We start from the raw sequence: 20,840 nt of genomic DNA on the forward strand, positions 1-20,840 counted from the left end.
GTTGAAGATGTCCGTGAGAACATCTGTCGGTATGTTAGAGCATCCACTGAGGACTCTGCCAGGGATGTTATCTGGTCTAAAAGCCTTCCGTGGGTTGACTCTGTGTAGAGTTTTCCTCATGTTGGGTGTGGTAAGACACAGCACCTGGTCTTTGGGTGGGGGTGTTGCCTTCCTCACTGCCACATCATTTTGTGCCTCAAACCATGCATAGAAGTTGTTCAACTCATCTGGGAGGGCAGGCATCACCAGCACAAGCAGGAGATGCTGTTCTATGGTTGGTGATGGCGTAGATGCCCTTCCACATGATTCACATATAGCCACTGTGCTGAAGGTGGCTGTTATTCTCTGTGTGTGTGCGCACTTTGCCTCTTTGATGGCCTGGGTCAGGTTGACCCTCGCTGTTGTTAGGGCCACCCTGTCATCTGCTCTGAAGGCTGACTCATGAGTCCTCAGCAGCACACACACCTTTGCCATCGTCCATGGTTTCTGGTTGGGGCGAGAAGTGATGGTCTGGACGCAGTGACATTGTCAATACACTTGATAATGTAGCAAATCACCGACGCTGTGTACTCCTCTAAGTTGATGGAATTGCCATCAGTTGCCGCCTCCCTGAACATTCAGCAGTCAGTGCCCTCAAAATAGTCTTGAAGAGCAGAAATGGCTCCTGCCGGCCAGGATTTCACCTACTTCAGAACCGGTTGGACATGTTTGACAAGTGGTCTGTATACTGGGATTGGCATAACAGAGATGTGGTCTGAGGAACCGAGGTGGGGCCGGGCTATGCCCTGTATGCAGTGGGAATGTTTGTATAAACAAGATCCAGCATGTTCTCCCCTCTCATCACAAAGTCCACACGGTTGAAATCTCCAGCAACATTAAACAGGCCATCAGGATTTGCGTTCTGCAGTCCACTCATAGCCCCACACAGTTCACAGAGTGCTTCCTTAGCATTAGCACTGCGATGGATATACCCCAACTATAAGAACAGCAGAGAATTCCCATGACACATCAGCAAATAAGGTCCCTATGTCAAATGTTCATGTAATGGTATTCTTTGGCCCTCCTCGTCAAAGTCCTCCATGTTTTACTGTAAGGAGGAGTAAGCTGAGCTATCAATTGTGAGTGATGTGACTGCTCACATTACTAAGGAGCTGCTTTGTTTCTAATATTCTCCACACAGGTTTATTGGAACCATTACCAATAGATCCATGCACAGCAGGGGTCATCATCATTGTGACTACGACAGTAGTCTTGTGCAGAGCGTTTTTGTTTGCTCATGGGAAGTAGGCATCGCTGATCAGTTTAGCACATATTGCCTATCCCTATGTTTATCCTTGCGAAGGTTGTAGTGAGCTGTCTTCTTCAACTACTGCAGTCTATTTGGCTCACAATGCCATTCGGGAGGCAGTTCCAGAATTTTAACCCAGTGACACCCAGCGATATAATTCCATGTTTCAGCTGCTCTGTCGTTGCAGATAGTATTGGTCATGAGTTTGGAAGGTGCTATCTCAGGAGCCTTGGTGAATTTTTGCAGTGCATCTTCTAGATAATGCATACTGCTGTGACTGAGCATCCTGCTTTGGCAGTGGGGGGGGGGGGGGGGGGGGGGGGGGAAGCAGGGCAAGCGGGGGTGATGAATATTTGTGGATGTAATGCCATTCAAGCAAGCTGCCTTGCCCTCGATGGTATCAGACCTTTTGAGTGTTGTTGAAGCTGCATTCATTCAGGCAATTGAAGACTATTCCAACAAATGCCTGACTTTCATCTTGTAGGAGGTGAATCGGCTTGGAGGAGTCATGAGGTGAGTTACTCCATGCAGGTTTCATAGCTTCAGACCTGTTCTTGTAGCTACTGTGTTTTTGTGGTTTTTGAGTTTCTGGTCAATGGTAACCTTCAAAATATTGATAGTGAGGAATTCAATGATGGTGATGCCATTGAATATCAAAAGAAGTATTGTAATTGTAATGAGATCAGCCAGCTAGACCTCATAGGATATGAGTTCCCTGATTGAGGTTGTTAATCTAGTCCACTCAGGGAAATCTGGCTGACATAAAAAAATGTGAATGTCAGGGATATTAAGAACCTGAATGCCTCACTCAGTGAGAAGCAGTGCTATTGTCAAAGGCTATGTAATAATAAATAAAGGATAATTGGTGATGGGATGCTGGCCTCTGATGAGTTATTTCATTGGTGTCAAGAGAATAGAATGATCCTGAAGAAACTTACTCCTAGCAGTGATTTTGAAGTTAGGGGTAGGGTAGGCATTTTCTTACATTTCCCTCTGTTTGGGAAACTTGACTCATTTGACTGCACTGTCAATGGCTGAGCCCAGTATGTGGAAAGAATTTTTTTTTCTGGGCAATTGATATTGCGGCAGATGAAAATATTCTCTTGACAGCCTGCAGCACTGAACTTGTTCTGTCATTTTCCTGAGGCACCCTTCACGAAAACCTTTCACAAACTGATTTACATAATTAAAGAATATTACAAGCCAAGCCTCTTTAACTCTGAGATGCAATCAGTTTTACTGAGCAATTCAAGAGCCAGCAGAATCTGTATCGGTTAAGTCGACTTTGTTACTTCTCCTCTGTGAATATTTCTCCTCTATGTTTACCGTGGAGAAAGACATGAAGACTTGGGAACTTGGGGATGTTAGTGGTGATATCTTGGGGACAGTCCATATCACAGTAGAGAGGCGAGGAACACATTAGAATGTATGAAAGTGGATAAATCTCCTGGTCCTGATGAGATATGTCCAAGAACCCTGCAAGATGCTAAAGAAGAAATTGTGGCAGCCCTGGCTGATATTTTTGCACCATTGTTAGCCACAGGTGAGTTCCTGGAAGACTGGAGGCTAATGAATGTTGTGTCCTTATTCAAGAAGGGCTGTAAACCTGGGAACTATAGATCAGTAAGCCTAACATCTGTGGTAGGTAAGTTACTTGAGAAGATTCTTAGAAATATGATATACATATATTTGGAAAGACAGGATTTGATTAGGAGTAGTCAGCATGGTTTTGTGTATGAGAGATCATGACTCACATGTTTGTTAGAGATCTTTAATGAAGTGACCAGGAAGGTTGCTGAGGGCAGGGCAGTAGATGTAGTCCATATGGATTTCAGTTAGGTCTTTGTTAAGGTTCCACAAGGTAGCAGCTATGGAAGATTAGATGGAATGGAAACCAGGACGAGCTGACAATTTGAAAACACAATTGGCTTGATGGTAGGAAGCAGAGAGTGACAGTGAAAGGATGGAGGCCTGTAACTAGTGGAGTGCCTCAGGGGTCAGTGCTGGGCCCATTACTGTTTGTTTTCTATTTCAATGATTTGAATGAGAATATAAAAGGCATGATTAGCAAGTTTGCAGATGACACTACAATAAGTGGCATTGTGGACAGTGAGGAAGGTTCTCAGATATTGCAGTAGAACCTTTATCAGCTGGGGAAGTGGGCTGAGAAATAGCAAATGTGCTTAATATAGATACATGTGAGGTCTTGCATCTTGAAAAAGTAAAATTAAGGCAGGAGTTTCATGGTGAATAGTAGGGCCTTAAGGAGTGTAATGGAATGGAAGATCCTTGGAGTTCAGGTGCATGGTTCTCTGAAAGTGAAGTCACAGGTAGACAGGGCAGTAAAGAAGGCTTTTGGCACACTGCCTATGTCAGAGCATAGAATATAAGGGTTGGGAAGTTATGTTGCAGTTGTCCAGGACGCTGGTGAGGCCACACTTGGAGCATTGTGTTCAGATTTGGTCACCTTACGATAAGAAAGATGTTATTAAACTGGAAAGAGTGCAGAAAAAATTTACAAAGATTTTGTCAGGACTCAAGGGTCTGAGTTATAGGGAGTGGTTGGACAAGCTAGAACTGTTTTCTTTAGAGCATAGGAAACTGAGGGACCAGTTTGGACCAGAGGGAATGTCTCTGTCTGTAGCACTCTATGATGCTATGACTTATGACTGGCAGAAGGCTATGAATTTGGGTTAACCCTTAACGAGATGCTTAGAGATCACCTAGAAGAATCATAAAATACTTAATGTGGAAGCAGGCCAATTGTCCTATTGAGTCCACATCAACCCTCCAAACAGCAATCACCTAGACTCACCGCAGTACTCTATTCCCATAACTCAGCATTTCCCATGGCTAAACCACCTAGCCTGCACATCCCCGGACACTATGGACAATTTAGCATGGTCAGTCCACCTAATCTGTACATCCTGGAAGTGTGAGAGAATATTGGAGCACCTAGAGGAAACCCAGACATGGGGAAATGTGTAAACTCCACACAGCACCTGAGGGTGGAATTGAACTCTGGTGCTGTGCTGCAGCAGTGCTGATTACTAAGCTCCCATGCCATCTAGTATACAGGATTAATGATATGACTTTGCAAAAACACCTGCTAGCTGATCTCAAGTGGATTTCAAACAGATACTACATGATTAGATTCCCTACAGTGTGGAAACAGGCCCTTTGGCCCAACAAGTCCACACTGACCCTCCGAAGATTAACCCACCCAGTGCCATTTCCCGCTGGCTAATGCACTGAACACTATGGGCAATTTAGCATGGCTAATTCACCTGACCTGCACATTTTTGGACCTGTGGGAGGAAACCGGAGCACCCGGAGGAAACCCACGCAGACACGGGGAGAAAATGCAAATTCCACACAGACAGTCGCCCGAGACTGGAATCAAACCTGGAACCCTGGTGCTGTGAGGCAGCAGTGCTAACTACTGAGCCGCCGTGCCACCATGAGTTACAAGATATTCCAATGGAAGTGGACACACTTGCCTAAGATTGGGGAACACCTCTTGAGTGCAGGCAACTGCATAGCCTCATTCAGGACATATTCTGAACAGAATGACTCTACAGAAAAACACCAAAGTAAAACCAGTGTCAATTTTCTTTAGAATCCTGCACAGTAAGACATTGTGTGGAGATGCCGGTGGACAAAATCAAAAATCACACAACACCAGGTTATAGTCAAACAAGTTTATTTGAAAGTACAAGCTTTCAGAGCGCTGCTCCTTTATCAGTTAGCTAGTGGGGCAGGACCATTAGCCACAGAATTTATAGTGAAAGATCAAAGTGTCATACAACTGAATCAATGTATTGAACAAACCTAGATTGCTGTTAAGTCTTTAATCACTTAGAACGGTTTTGATTAATTAATATGTAAATCCCAGAATATCTTTCAAGTAACAGCCCCAAGATAATATCGTAATCATTGTGAATATGGGAACTCGAGATAGCAACAGTATCTTCTTAGACAAAAATGGAGCAAGGTCCATTTGTTGACACGTATCTAGAATAGAGGTCCAGGAGAGGTCATAGCTGGAAACTCTAACTACATCTGGTTTGGAACAGTTAAATTGTTTTACAACATTGATTTTGAGTGGGAGCAGCGGCCGAGGAAAAACGAACCCGGGAGACTACAGCTAAGGTAAGACAGTTTGTTTCAAAATTACTTACCTGTAGCGGGCAGCGGAAGTGAGGTTGGAGCGCATAGCTGGGCGGGAAGGTAAGTGATTAGCATTTGAGTGGGTGTGTTCTAGACCCCAGGTCCTACTTCCGTAGGGCCTCCCTCCCACCCTCCTCCTCTAACCTAACTTAAAAGTCCACAGGTTATTGACTCAGTGTTCTTGTTTTTGGAGACAGTGTACAGTCATGGCAGCGCAGGCGGTGGAATGTTCCTCCTGCAGGATGTTTGAGGTAGGGGTGACCACCGATACTCCTGCCGACTTCGTGTGCAGGAAATGCAGTCAGATCCTGATCCTCACCGAACGAGTTAGGGAACTGGAACTGGAGCTGGATGAGCTGAGGATTATTCAAGAGGCTGAGAGGGTGATCGATAGAAGCTACAGGGACATAGTTACGCCGGAGAACAGAGGTAGCTGGGTAACAGTTAGAGGTGGGAAGGGGAAGAAGTAGGCAGTGCAGGGTTCCCCTGTGGTCGTTCCCCTAAAAAATAAGTATGCAGCTTTGGAAACTGTTGGGGGGGACAGCCTTGCAGGTGTAAGCTGCAGTGAAGGGGTCTGTGGCTCTGAGATTCAGAAGGGAAAGGGGGAGAAGAGGAGAGCGCTAGTTATAGGGGACTCTCTAGTTAGAGGGACGGACAGGCGGTTCTGTGGACATGGGCGAGACTCTCGGCTGGTTTGTTGCCTCCCGGGTGCTAGGGTCCGAGACGTCTCGGACCGTGTCTTCAGAATCCTTAAGGGGGAGGGTGTGCAGCCAGAAGTCGTGGTACACATTGGCACCAACGACATAGGTAGGAAGAGGGGTGGGGAGGTCATTCAAGAGCTCAAGGAGTTAGGCTGGAAGCTAAAAGCTAGGACAGACAGAGTCGTCATCTCTGGGTTGTTGCCGGTGCCACGTGACAGAGAGGCAAAGAATAGGGAGAGAGTGCAGTTGAACACGTGGCTGCAAGGATGGTGTAGGAGGGAGGGCTTCAGATATTTGGACAATTGGACTGCATTCTGGGGAAGGTGGGACCTGTATAAACAGGACGGGTTGCACCTGAACCAGAAGGGCACCAATATCCTGGGGGGTAGGTTTGCTAGCACTCTTCGGGGGGGTTTAAACTAATTTGGCAGGGGGATGGGATCCGGACTTGTAGTCCAGCAAGTAAGCTAGCTGTGTGTCAGGATGTCCAAGACTGTAGGGAGGCTGTGGAGAAGGTAGCACTGACAGGGACTACTTGCGGACACAGAGATGGGCTCAAGTGCGTATACTTCAATGCAAGGAGTATCAGAAATAAGGTGGGTGAACTTAAGGCGTGGATCGGTACCTGGGACTACGATGTTGTGGCCATCACGGAAACATGGATAGATGAGGGACAGGAATGGCTGTTGGAGGTTCCTGGTTACAGATGTTTCAGTAAGATTAGGGAGGGTGGTAAAAAAGGAGGGGGGGTGGCATTGCTAATTAGAAATGGTATAACGGCTGCAGAAAGGAAGTTTGAGGGGGATCTGCCTCTGGAGGTAGTATGGGCTGAAGTCAGAAATGGGAAAGGTGCAGTCACCTTATTGGGTGTTTATTATAGGCCCCCCAATAGCAGCAGAGATGTGGAGAAACAGATTGGGAAACAGATTTTGGAAAGGTGCAGAAGCCACAGGGTCGTAGTCATGGGCGACTTCAACTTCCCAAATATTGATTGGAAGCTCTTTAGATCAAGTAGATTGGATGGGGCGGTGTTTGTGCAGTGTGTCCAGGAAGCTTTTCTAACGCAGTATGTAGATTGTCCAACCAGAGGGGAGGCCATATTGGATTTGGTACTCGGTAACGAACCGGGACAAGTGGTGGGCTTGTTGGTGGGTGAACATTTTGGTGATGGCGACCACAATTCTGTGACTTTCACCTTGGTTATGGAGAGAGATAGGTGCGCACAACAAGGTAGATTTTACAATTGGGGGAAGGGAAATTACGATGCCGTAAGACAGGATTTGAGGAGCATACGTTGGGAGCATAGGCTGTTAGGGAAGGATGCGGTGGAAATGTGGGACTTTTTCAAGGAGCAGATACGACGTGTCCTTGATATGTATGTACCGATCAGGCAGGGAAGAAATGGTCGTGTGAGGGAGCCTTGGTTGACGAGGGAGGTTGAATGTCTAGTAAAGAGGAAGAAGGAGGCTTACATAAGGTTGAGGAAACAAGGTTCAGACAGAGCAGTGGAGGAATACAGGATAGCCAGAAGGGACCTGAAGAAAGGGATTAGGAGAGCTAAGAGAGGGCATGAAAAATCCCTGGCGGATAGGATCAAGGATAACCCCAAGGCATTCTATGCATATGTGAGAAACCTGAGAATGACGAGAACGAGGGTAGGTCCGATCAAGGACAGTGGTGGGAGACTGTGTATTGAGTCGGAAGAGATAGGAGAGGTCTTGAACAAGTACTTCTCTTCAGTATTTACGAACGAGAGGGACCGTATTGTTGAAGAGGAGAGTGTGAAACGGACTGATAAGCTAGAAGAGATACCTGTTAGGAAGGAAGATGTGTTGGACATTTTGAACTTGAGGATAGACAAGTCCCCCGGGCCTGACGGGATATATCCTAGGATTATGTGGGAAGCAAGAGAGGAAATTGCAGTACCGTTGGCAATGATCTTCTCGTCTTCACTGGCAACTGGGGTGGTACCAGGGGACTGGAGAGTAGCGAATGTTGTGCCCCTGTTCAAAAAAGGGAATAGGGATAACCCCGGGAATTACAGGCCAGTTAGTCTTACTTCTGTGGCAGGCAAAGTAATGGAAAGGGTACTGAGGGATAGGATTTACGAGTATCTGGAAAGACACTGCTTGATTAGGGACAGCCAGCACGGATTTGTGAAGGGTAGGTCTTGCCTTACAAGTCTTATTGAATTCTTCGAGGAGGTGACCAAGCATGTGGATGAGGGTAGAGCAGTGGATGTAGTGTACATGGATTTTAGTAAGGCATTTGATAAGGTTCCCCATGGTAGGGTTATGCGGAAAGTCAGGAGGCATGGGATAGAGGGAAATTTGGCCAATTGGATAGAAAACTGGCTAACCGGTAGAAGTCAGAGAGTGGTGGTAGATGGTAAATATTCAGCATGGAGTCCAGTTACAAGTGGAGTTCCGCAGGGATCAGTTCTGGGTCCTCTGCTGTTTGTAATTTTTATTAATGACTTAGAGGAGGGAGTCGAAGGGTGGGTCAGTAAATTTGCAGATGATACAAAGATAGGTGGAGTTGTGGACAGTGAGGAGGGCTGTTGTCGGCTGCAGAGGGACTTAGATAGGATGCAGAGCTGGGCTGAGGAGTGGCAGATGGAGTTCAACCCTGCCAAGTGTGAGGTTGTCCATTTTGGAAGAACAAATCAGAATGCGGAATACAGGGTTAATGGTAGGGTTCTTGGTCAGGTGGAGGAACAGAGGGATCTTGGGGTCTATGTACATAGATCTTTGAAGGTTGCCACTCAGGTGGATAGAGTTTGTAAGAAGGCCTATGGAGTATTATCGTTCATTAGCAGAGGGATTGAATTCAAGAGTCGTGAGGTGATGTTGCAGCTGTACAGGACTTTGGTTAGGCCACATTTGGAGTACTGTGTGCAGTTCTGGTCGCCTCACTTTAGGAAAGATGTGGAAGCTTTGGAGAGGGTGCAGAGAAGATTTACCAGGATGTTGCCTGGAATGGAGAGTAGGTCGTACGAGGATAGGTTGAGAGTTCTCGGCCTTTTCTCGTTGGAACGGCGAAGGATGAGGGGTGACTTGATCGAGGTTTATAAGATGATCAGAGGAATAGATAGAGTGGACAGTCAGAAACTTTTTCCCCGGGTACAACAGAGTGTTACAAGGGGACATAAATTTAAGGTGAAGGGTGGAAGGTATAGGGGAGATGTCAGGGGTGGGTTCTTTACCCAGAGAGTGGTGGGGGCATGGAATGCGCTGCCCGAGGGAGTGGTAGAGTCAGATTCATTGGCGACCTTTAAGCGGCATTTGGATAGGTACATGGATGGGTGCTTAATCTAGGATAGAAGTTCGGCACAACATCGTGGGCCGAAGGGCCTGTTCTGTGCTGTATTGTTCTATGTTCTATGTTCTATCTAACATCCAAATCAGAACCGGTCATGAAAAATGTCTGGTTAAATGAACATTTAGTTAAAATGGATGTTGTTACTTGCACGGCTGTATCTGTGATCACAGAACCAGTTTTTATAAAATTTGCTCTGGACTCCAGCCCTTAAAATTGTGAAAGACTTCAGCTAGGTTGAGAACCTATACAGGTTCTGTGCATTGTAAGGGTAAAATCTCTGTTCAGGTCTCTTACGAAAGGCAACTGGTTCAGTTACCATTGATTGTAGTAGAAGGCTCAGATTCAAGCTTGATTGGTTTTGAGACATTCACCAAAATTGGCTCAATATTATTTACTTGGAAAATGGTCGCTTGAGTGAAGTCCTAATTAAATTCTTGAAGGGTTTCTAGGACGGTCTAGGGACTACCAAAGGAGCCAAAGCCACTTTGCATGTTGACTAAGAAGCAATCCTACAATTCTACAAGTCCGTCCAGTGCCATTTGCCTTATGGGCAAAATTAGAAGCAAAGCTAAGAAGACTAGAACGTGAAGGCATCATCAACCAGTCCAATTCACAGAATGGGCACCACCAGTTTTGCCAATTTTGAAGTCTGATGGGTCAGTTCATCTTTGTGGGTATTTAAACAACCAGTAAATCATTCCTCGTAGCTAGCTAAATATCCAATCCCTCAGATAGAGGATCTGTATGCAAAACTGGCAGAAGATTTGCCCATCACGAAGCTTGGCATGAGCCATGCTTAATGTCCTGATTACAGAGAAAACTAATAAGGATCATTTAGTGGATATAGTCTTAAGATGCGTTTCCGTCGAAGGTGTAAGCCTAAGAAAAGAAAGAAAATGTATTCTAGTGCCTCAACCTGGACTACAGGGTCGAGAAGACCAGGTTATTCTTATTGAAAGATAAAGTAAATGTGATAAAAGGTGCCCAGCATCCCATCCTATCTAGGAGCTTAGGCAACTTCAGGCCTGGTAAATTATTGCGGAAAGTACATACACAACCTGGTATCCATCCTGACACCATCACCTCAATATTTACAAAAGGGTCAGCCTTGGAAATGGTTTCATAGATAGGCCCTATCTTTCAATGAAGTTAAAAAAAACTACTATCTTCATAGAATCCCTACAGTGTGGGAGTAGGCCATAAACCCTGCAAGGAGCATCCCACCAAGACCCACTCGATCCCTGTAACCCAACATTGCCCATGACTAATCCATCTAGCCTGGATACTGTGGTAAATTGAGCATATCCAATCCACCCTAATCTGCACATCCTTGGACTGAGGGAGGAAACTGGGGGACTTGGAGGAAACCCACACAGACACAGGGAGAATGTGCAAACTAAGACAGTCATCCAAGGATAAAATTGAACCTGGGTCCCTAGCACACTGAGCCACCATGCCACTTTTGATGTGTTGGCATACTACGATCTTAAGATCTGGTATTGACACGTGATGCCTCCTTGTACGGTATTGGGGTAGTATTAGCTCAAAGGTACCCACTGGAAAGGAATTCCCAATAGCTTATGTATCTAGGTATTTGGCTAATTGAGAGCATAAATGCACCCAAGTCGGAAAAGAAGGAGTCGTGGTCATATTTGGAGGTAGAAACGTCAACCAATACCTTTACAAGCAAAAATTCATTTAACTCCAGATTTTTATTGAACTGAAATTTCATCATCTGCTATGATAGGATTCAAGCCTGGGTCCCCAGACCATTACCTAGATGCTGTATTACTAGTACAATAACAATACCACTTGGACTTCTCCTCCCCAGCTAAGATGAACACATACATCAGTATGCCCAGAACCAACAAAACCCTCCAGCAGCTGTCAAATATCCTCCAATGAAGAGGTCACACTGAAGATCTCCTCTGAATGCGTAGATGAATGAAGTGCAGTGTCAAAGTAGCCTGAGGATGTTCCAAGACACACTCACAAAATGATGCCATTCATACCACTTTCAGAAGTATTTCAAAAACTTGCCAGACTTGCTGATGCTCTTTGGTTCTGTACCTAATCGAACTTGAGATAATAGTTATTGAGGATACTGTGGGTGGTGAGGGAAGGAGGCATGAGGGTAATGGACAGAGGCATAAGGGATATGAGAAGTGTAGGCAGTGGATGAAGGATATGGTGAGATATGGGGGTGTCATACATATATGTGAGGCTTGGAGGGAGGGAGTATGAATGTGGAGAGGATTGAGACATGAAGGGTGGGGGTACAAGGGCCTAACACAGAACAGGATAATGCGCCACTAAACAGAAGCCTGACTTACCACAACATCCAGCCCCCAATACCTCATCTTCACCACGGACATCCAGTCCCTATACACGTCCATCCTCCATGGCAAAGGTCTATAAGCCCTCCATTTCTTCTTGTTCCACTGACCTAACCAGTCCCCTTCCACTGGCATGCTCATTTGATTGGTGGAACTGGTCCTCACCCTCAACAACTTCTCCCTCCTCTCGCAAGCTTACCACAAGGCCTCAATAATTTTCAGATCACAGCTTTAATTGTTTTTTTTTCATCAAAATAAATATCAACAAGTATTTAGTGCATCACATATGAGTAATCTTTTAATAATTGAAACTGACCTTTTAAAAACTGCACTGAAGCATGTATTAGTTTCATTAGTGGACTGTATTCAATTTCTTGACAATTTTTTTAAAGGTCTTTAAATGTATCTACAACAGCCTACAAAGGAACAAATTAATTTTAGGACTTTCCTTTGAAGATTGTGAACAGGAGCAATTAGTAAGAATTCACCAGGGTCATTATTTCAGTCTGAGCATGGAACTGTTTTGCAGACAGAGCCAACTTCTCACATGATAGTTTTTAAAACCATGGAAACCACATTTGCCTTAGATGTACCTATCCAATTGAAAATTCTTCAAATAGTCCCCTGAATTGTGCTGGAATAACCTGTGGAACCTGACCCCACAGGTATACAGTTGTCAGCAAAAGTGAGGAGGGGCATGAGTAAACGTTCTTTATGGTAATAACTTCTGGAGTCACAGAATGAGTCTTTCTGGGAATTATTGATTCAGTTGTACAATGAAAGCAGAGAAAAATTTTTGACATGAAGAAAAACAATGAATCATTCGGAATTTGTGAGGCAATGAAAGGTTTTGTGAAATATCTCTCTTTTGTCATTGAAATTATATAATTCAATTACAGTCGTAGAATAATAGAATAGTTAAACCACAGGGAGTCTATCACATTGCTACAGGCTCAGAAAAATGTTCTAATTTCTCTACCCTTTCCTGATATTTATAATTTTATGTCCAAACATTTACATTAGATATAATGGGAGACAGTGATATAGCAGTAATGTCACTGCACTGTAATCCAGGGACCTAGGCTAATGCATTTGAAGCCTGCCATGGCAGATGGTAAAATTTGAATTCAACAAAAATCTGAAATGACAAGCTCACCAAATACAAACTTCTGTAACTATTCGCAATTGTCATAAGAACGTATGAGGTTCCTTAATGTCTTCATTGAATTAAACAACTAATACCCCTTTAAGGGAGGAAATCTGCTGTTCTTACTTGATCTATAATTCAGATGCACAGCAATGTGGTTGATTATATTTTTCTGAAAGAACTGAGCAAACTGTTAAAATTGCAGCAAAGTCTAAAGAAAGAAATTAAACCACACAGACCACCTCATGTTGACCTAGGCACCAGAAACGACAATGGTAGTGGAAGCATCATACAATAGGTATGTCATGGAGTCATGGAGATGCACAGCACAGAAACAGACCAACTCATCCATGTTGACCAGATATCCCAACCCAATCTAGTCCCACCTACCGGCACCCGGCCCATATCCCTCCAAACCCTGCCTATTCATATACCAATCCAGATGCCTTTTAAATGTTGTAGTTGTACTAGCCTCCACCACTTCCTCTGGCAGCTCATTCCATACACATACCACTCTCTATGTGAAAAAGCTGCTCTTTAGACCTCTTCTATATCTTTCCCTCTCATCCTAAACCTATGCCCTCTAGTTCTGGACTCTCCTACCCCAGGGAAAAGACTTTGTCTATTTATCCTATCGATGCCCCTCATGATTTTGTAGACCTCTATACGGTCACCCCTCAGCCTCCGGCGCTCCAGGGAAAACAGCCCCAAGCCTATCCTCTCCCTAAAGCTCAAATCCTCCAACCCTGGCAACATCCTTGTAAATCTTTTCTGAGCCCTTTCAAGCTTCACAATATCTTTCCAATAGAAAGGAGACCAGAATTGCACACAATATTCCAAAAGTGATCTAACCAATGTCCTGTACAGCCACAACATGACCTTTCAACTCCTGCACTTAGTACTCTGACCAATAAAGGAAAGCATACCAAACACCTTCTTCACTATCCTATCTACCTGTGACTCCACTTTCAAAAAGCTATGAACCTGCACTCTAAGGTCTCTTTGTTCAGCAACACTTCCTGAACAATTCTACTACAAATGGATCAGATTGAAGAACTCCAGTCTTCCCATATTCAATTTTGAGTGGTGATGGACAATTAAACAATTCAATGGAGGATGAGACTCCCACAAATATCCCAATCCTCAATGATGGGAGATCCCAGCACATTAGTGCAAAAGAAAAGACTGAAGCATTCACAACAATCTTCATCCAGAAGTGTTGAGTGGATGATCTATCTCTGCCTCCTATAGAGGCCCCAGAATCACAGATGCTAGTCTTCAGCCAAATTGATTCACTCCATATAATATCAAGAAACTGCTGAAGGCCCTTACAACATTTGACACGAGTCCTAAAGACTTGTGCTCCAGAATTTACTACATTCCTAGTCAACATGTTCCAGTACCTGCAGGATTGAGAATGCTCATTACATGCCATAACCAGGTACCAGACAGTCAGGCACTGACAAGTAATTTTAAAAAGTGCATCTTGTGGTGTGTCTAACAGTAGTTAGGCCTAACAGTCTGTCTGACCTAACCTACATCATTAGATACTTCAGACAATATCCACCCATAATCAATGAATAAAACAAAACTCTGTAAGCCTATCATTAACACAGAATGTATATGAAATATGTTAATTCTTGGAGCCTCCTTGAATTTGCCTGAGGGAGCGTTTGAATTTGTACTGTCAAATTATTTCCATCAGGAGAAACATCACCACAGTGATTGTACATGTTTTCCTGAGTTCTATGCCTCAAAAAGGTGATTTCATTTATTCCACTGACAGTGAATGTAGCAATTTGCATTCATGACTCTTGCATTGAATTGCTATATGAGTGAGATTCTTCAAAGTACATACAGAGACTAGACTCCATTAATGCTGTTTGGTAACTTGAGCTGGTGAACTTGAAAGAGAAAAGTAAATGGATTGTGCTTGTTTAGCAAGTTGTTCAACTCATTGAGATTTGGGGTTTCTAAAAATAGTACTTTTTTAAAATAGTCAATTAATTAATTAGTTACATTAATGCAATCATATTAATATCAATCGCAACAATAGATAAATATAATTCTTTAATATTTTGTTTGTAATTTAAATTTTGAGAAATGTGCTGCATACGTTTAATTAAGTACACTAATACGATGTTTCTTTCTCAGTCCAGAAGTGTTCTTGCACACAACTGAACAGTTTTTCTCCCCACCACCAAAATATCATGACTTCTTTTTCTTTTTAACTACTAACCACCACCAATAGCCAACTGAATACTTACATGCAAAGCACATTATAGGCAACACAAACCATCAGAAGCTGAGGGGGAGATAGGTTGAAGGAGAGGGGGTTAAATCATAATAGAATTGGATGAGGAGAGAACACTCCTCTACCCCCTTTAGTGCCTGACTCTCTCTAAAAGCATTAAGACTATTGGTGGACGTAACATGCTCCCTTTCCAAGGACACCCAGGCATGAGTGTTGCCAAAGAAGTGGGTCAGAGACAAATGATCTGCAGATGATGAAACTGGAGACTGGAAGAACATAGCAAGCCAGGCAGCATCAGGAGATGGAGAAGTCAACATTTCAGATGTAGCCCTTCTTCAGGAATGGAGATTGAGATAGGAGGAGCTGCAGATAAAGAGATGGGGAGGGCTTTGGTTGTGGAATGGGGCAGAATGGTGAGGTAGGGATAGGTGAACACAGGTGGTGGGTTTGACCTGGTTGTTCAATGGGAGAAAGGAATCTGGTTGGTAGCTGGATGGCAGGGTCGGTAGATGGAATGGAAAGGAGGTGACAGGGCTGGAAAAGGAGTCAGGGGATAGGTGGGAAGGTTATTTGAAATTGGAGAACTCAATATTGAGTCCTCTGGGCTGAAGGCTGCCTTTCCAGCCCTTCCTCCTCCTTTCCATGCTACCAACCAGATTCATTCCTCCCATCAACCAACCAGGTCAAACCCACCACCTGTTTTCACTATCACGACCTTACCTTTCCACCCCTCTCCCCACCCAAAACCTCCCCCTCTTTATCTCCCTAACCCCACCGCCATTCCTGAAGAAGGGTTGTACCCAAAATGTTGACTTCTCCTGATGCTGTCTGGCTTGCTATGTTCTCCCAGCCTCAGGCTTGTGTATGGGAGAGGGGCAGCAGCCAGCAGAAATGAACTGCTCCACAGTCTGATGTTTGGACTTGTGAGTAGGCAATTTGGCCAGGCCCAAGTTTAGACTCATGAGGAGGTCCTCTGACTTGCCCACACCCGTCCACATCAGACGCTCCAAGATCAGAAGTGTGGCATTGAAGTGCAACCAAAATCGCAACAAAAGATTTTTTAAGTAACTAAAAAGGAAATCCAATCAACCATAATCAAAATTTACATGATCCATGGACTCCACGGTGTCACAAAATAATTAGTTGGACTGGGAGTCCATGAATCATTACAATCTATGGTTGCATGGGACCACTGCATGGAATACCCTGCATTTATGTCCTCAATGAGAAATGGGAGACTCGAGTGCAGAGACCCCTCCACCAGGGATCCCCATTGCCCGGCAACAAATAAGGATACCAAGGCATGTCTGGGTGGCAGGTCCAAGAGTCAAGGCAGATATTGTGCTGCAGCAGCCTGTGCAAAATAAACCTCTTTTTGAGGCAGAAGGACACAGAGGGCATTCCCAACTACAAGGTTGTGGGGTGTGGGCTCCTTGAAGGAGGTTCAGAATGCTTGGGGTACAAGCAAACGGGATTCCACCACATGCCTGAGCATCCTCCAACTGGTGGGCAATGTTGGGTCAGAGCACCACTGTTTTCAGACATCAGCTGTGAGTTGAATGTCTATTGCCTCCTTCTTTATACTTGCTTCATTAATATTATGTTAATTTCCTGGTTTCTTCTGATTGGCTGCTGTACCTTTGGTGCTATTGACCAAAGTCCTCAACAATTGCAATTTCTGCTGATTTCCCACTGAGCTTATGGTAAGTGATAAGGAAACACTTAGGTATTAATCTTTCTCACTGACTGTTGAATTGTAATATTCAATAGTGCAGTGCAATTCCTTTGTTTTATATTGGTCCAAAACTTTAAAAAAGTCTGGACACAGGACATCAGTGGAACACTTTACTATTGTCCCAGTGTTGGCATCTAACACTAATATCTTACAATTAACATCCATTGTATACGCAGCAAATCTCCCCATACTCTGCTTTAATGATATGCTACAGGCTTAATCCACAACATCCAGATCAACATTTTCCATCTGCCACTCCAGCCAGTTAACAGTGTCTTTCAATCAAATTTCTAATGAAGGGTTGTTTTTGCTAGGTTTCCACTGGACTGAAACAAACATGTGCCTTTTATCTTGATAATGCTCTATTGCTAATAAATTGTCAAGTCTGTCCTCCAACTAGTAATGACATTAAGTCAATATAACATTTTATTTTAGGTTGTGTAATTTCCACATGTCCTTTTTGTTAAGCACCTTGTCATTTTAATTTTTTTTAATGTAATAAACAAAACAACCCATCACGATGAATTATTCCAACTTGAAGTTACAAACATCTTAAAACTGACCCTGGAAGTTTTCAGCTGGTCTTAATCTATGCTGTCTAGGATTCTTCCAAGAAGTATATAGGCTTCTCACGATAAACCTGTCACTTACCAAGAATGACCAACAATGCAAAAGACCAGACAGACTGTTTGGGATTTTATAATTCCTGACATAGCTAAACAACCAATGAATAACAGGATGTGATTAAAGTCAGCAATGTATTTTTTGATAGTTGCCCTTTACCATCATAATTGTGGGAGAGACTAACTTAATAATTATTATTATTTTGTTAGCAGAGTTCAGAAATTAAGAAGGAAGTCTAGTAATTTGTTCACTTCTCAATTGGTTTGATTTACAATTATGTACTGTAGTAAATCTTTGAAAAGATCAACTTTACAGCAGTACTTGTTGCATACCTGTTATTGAGAACAATCTGAACAAAGAAGTTTGCCTTTGGCTGCTTTGTAAATATTTGTGAAGTGTGTTTTATCCAAAGGGGTTTGGCAAATGGCTCTCCTGATGTCTTGGTTAACTTCTGAGTCATGCAAGCTTGATTGGTTCTTCATACTAGTGAGGTCACCTCAGTCCCTGAATAAGTAAGGACGTTACCAGGAGAAAATGTATCAGCCAGTATTTTTGTTGCCATTTGTTCTTAGGCTGGAGTGTGAGAATAGGCAGGATAACGCCCTACAACCACACCTAGTGCCAATTAAAGGTCAAACATTTCAAGTGGATACTTGTTCAAACTCTACAGAAATGAGACAATGTGGAATTCTGCTGCAGCAAGAAGGAAATATCTTTATGAAAGAAATGAACATAGAAGGAGGACAAGAAAAAGAAGGACTTTAGATTAATATTTTCAAATTTGAAATCAGGAACTTTAAAAAATAATTTCCCCTTTAACTAAATAGCTGTGTTTATTCAGCAACTGCAACATGAAAGAATAAATGGTAAGATTTACCAAATCACGAAATAAGTTCATTGGTATCATTAGGTCTTGGCCACTAGAGAGGCCTTGAAAATATTTGTTGTGAACCAGCTCCTCTGAGGCAAATGTAAGGGCAAGTGCTGAACCAGATGAAACAGAGTCCATACAGTTCAAAAAGAGGCAATTCAGCCCGTCAAATCTGCACCAGCCCTCAGAAAAGCATTCCATCTTATCCCCATACCCACATTTACTATGGCCAATACACCTAGCTTGTGCACCCCTGAACACTGCAGGACAATTTAGCATAGCCAGATCTATCTAACCTGCACATCTTTGGATTGTGGGAGAAAATCAGAGTACCCAGACGAAACCCATACAGATACAGGAGAAGTCCACACAGACAGTCACCTAGGGCTGGAATCAAACGCGGGTCCCTGGCTCTGTATTGCACTCAGTGCTGATCACTGAGCCATCATGAATTGTTGCATTTAGTAATTCTTCTTTATATTCTTGCTTTCGCAAGGCTAACTAGACCTTTCCTTGGTACTTATTTTTCATTTCATATTTTAAAATTGTTCAACCATTACAAATTTGTTTCCTGTAAAAAGTATGCTACTTATTCCATTCTCTCATAATATCTATCTATGAATACGAAGAAACTTGCAAAACCATCTTTCCATTATTGGAATATTCCCAACAGGCTTTGATTGTCCTCATCAGAACTTTGGTAAGTCTCCATGGATGACATTTCTTTTGGTGGGAGTTAATACTCGCATGCATGTGACTGCATTCATGACATAAGCAATAGAATGTTTTAATATTCACCTGTTTGTAAACCATCTTAATGGGAAATAGTTCAACATCATGGAATGAATATTTGCATATTGCCAATTCAGAGTTTTCCTTCTAAATTCCTGCAAGCTCTGACTTTGACTTCATTGTGCAATTTATGGAGTTAGAGGACTGGATTGTATGTGTATCCCTGCTGGGCCTGTTTTTGGGAATTAACTTTATAAAATTATTCAGCTGTGCAGCTCATCACCTTCTCACCTAGCACCTGAGCTCACCCACATAATAAGCGAGCTAGGCAGGTGCTGAAACCCGCATGTCATACTTAAATAAAAATTAAGGGTCATTTAGGCTTGTTAATGAGTTTATTAACCTGAAAATTATTAACCAGTTACTAGTGGTGTACCACAAGTGTTGGTGTTGGGTCCACTGCTTTTTGTCATTTTTATAAACAACCTGGATGAGAGTGTAGAAGGGTGGGTTAGTAAATTTGCAGACGACACTAAGGTCGGTGGAGTCGTGGATAATGACGAAGGATATTGTAGGTTACAGAGAGACATAGATAAGCTGCAGAGCTGGGCTGAGAGGTGGCAAATGGAGTTTAATGCGGACACGTGTGAGGTGATTCATTTTGGTCGGAGTAACCGGAATGCAAAGTACTGGGCTAATGGTAAGATTCTTGGTAGTGCAGATGAGCAGAGAGATCTCAGTGTCCAGGAACACAGATCCTTGAAAGTTGCCACCCAGGTTGACAGGGTTGTTAAGAAGGCATACAGTGTTTTTGCTTTTATTAACAGAGGAATTGAGGTCCAGAACCATGAAGTTATGCTGCAGCTGTACAAAACTCTGGTGCGGCCGCACATGGAGTATTGTGTACAGTTCTGGTCACCGCTTTATAAGAAGGATGTGGAAGCTTTGGAAAAGGTGCAGAGGAGATTTACTAGGATGTTGCCTGGTATGGAGGGGAGGTCTTACGAGGAAAGGCTGAGGGACTTGAGGCTATTTTCATTAGAGAGAAGAAGGTTGAGAGGTGACTTAATAGAGACATATAAGATAATCAGAGGGTTAGATAGGGTGGACAGGGCGAGCCTTTTTCCAAGTATGGGGACACCGAGCATGAGGGGGCATAGCTTTAAATTAAGAGGTGATAGATATAGGACAGCTGTCAGAGGTAGTTTCTTTACTCAGAGAGTAGGAAGGATATGGAATGCTTTGCCTGCAATGGTGGTAGATTCGCCAACTTTAAGTACATTTAAGTCATCATTGGACAAGCACATGGACGTACATGGAATAGTGTAGGTTAGTTGGGCTTCAGATTGGTATGACAGGTTGGCGCAACATCGAGGGCCGAAGGGCCTGTAATGTTCTATGTTCTATGTTCTAAAATTATATTGCCTAACCAACAATATAATTATGGGCAATCAGACAGACATAGCAAGGTTGGTTTGCATTGACTATTTGAAAAAAGTGGAAGGGATGGTGGATACATCATTCAGAAAAAACATACATGCATAAGGAGCATCTCTGCAAGATTTCACCTTGTCCTCCCATACTCCTTTCCCCTCTCCTTGGACTCCAGAATTCCTCTTCAACATGAAACTGCAGAATTTATTTTCTCAGCACAGCCATGT

This window comes from Chiloscyllium punctatum, chromosome 9 (genome assembly GCF_047496795.1).
Source record: "Chiloscyllium punctatum isolate Juve2018m chromosome 9, sChiPun1.3, whole genome shotgun sequence".
Lineage (NCBI taxonomy): Eukaryota > Metazoa > Chordata > Chondrichthyes > Orectolobiformes > Hemiscylliidae > Chiloscyllium > Chiloscyllium punctatum.